Below are 1,304 nucleotides of genomic sequence, written 5' to 3' on the forward strand. Positions count from 1 at the left end.
CACACACACACACACACACACACACACCTACTCAGCAACATGGATCAGCAGCAGCTGACTTGGCAAGAACCTCTGTGGGACAGGTAGACAGAAGCAGGGTCCAGCGAGTGTCTACTGAGGCTGCAGACACATCTGCCTGCTTGATTTCACCTGGTAACTGAGCATGTAGTATTTACTTCTCAACTAAAATGCAATCAGGGGCTGGTAGCTGGCAAGGAAGCAATGAGCCTGCGATTAGGTGCAGTTTTTTCCACTTTCTCAAGTAGTAAGGAAGAGTTAGAGTTGAAGAAGTGGCACGGAAAAAATGTAGTATTCTAGTTTGGCAACTCAAGCAAAACATATGGAAATATTTTTATTCATAAACTTATGATACATATAACATAAGAAACCCTGTTATCTAACCATTAAAAATTGTAAAACTAAATAGTGAACTTTACTCTCAAGCCTTAACTGTGTTCTTATGTCCAAATCTTCCGTTTTCCTAGAATTACTTTAAACAGTTGTTATTGCAATTTCATTGCATATTTTTCATGACTTTCCTCCAACATTTAACACAAAAGCAGTGGTTATTATAACATTTAAGCTTAAGGCGTAGCTTAAATGGAAACTTAAACTAGTAGAATGAAACGCATTAATATGAGCTTCTTCATTGCTGACGACCAGAGCTTTTGAAATATCTGATGATAAACGTAACAGTGACACTGCTAAGGTTCCTACGGTAGAGTGCACCCCATGTGCACATATAAACATTTACATCCTCGAGAAAAGAGTCACCTCTCTAATCTGGCTGAAGAAGTGCGTGGAGAGGCCCTTTATCTCGCCCTGCTTTAACCGGTTGCACACAGAAGAGCCATTTACCTCAACTAATGGGGAGTGAGTCTTTCACTGGGGCCTGTTTGCCTTTCAGCCCTCTAAAAGAAACTTCGCCAGAGAGGCGACATTAAGAAAACCAGTTAATCTGAAGCATTCTGTCTGTGTCTACCCAGGGAGTGAGCCGAGCTCCTAGGTGCCTTCTCAAGAGGCTTCCCCTCACAGCAACTATAGGAGTGTTGGATCAGCACTTTTCTCAGTCTCCCTGATGAAGACACAGTGGTTAAACAAATAAGCGGTTAGCCTTTTTAGTGATTGTTTATTGAGTTTAAAGGCTCTAAACCATGTTCTGTGTTTTGCCTTAGTACCTTTCAAATTTTAGAAGAGTCGAGTACTGAAGTAACATGACAAATCAGATTTTTTTTTTAACAAGACTAAGAGTCTAGACTAAGAGAGGCTGTACTCAGGCACAGTGCTTTGAGTTAAATGTCAAT

This window comes from Etheostoma spectabile, chromosome 17, assembly GCF_008692095.1.
Source record: "Etheostoma spectabile isolate EspeVRDwgs_2016 chromosome 17, UIUC_Espe_1.0, whole genome shotgun sequence".
NCBI lineage: Eukaryota > Metazoa > Chordata > Actinopteri > Perciformes > Percidae > Etheostoma > Etheostoma spectabile.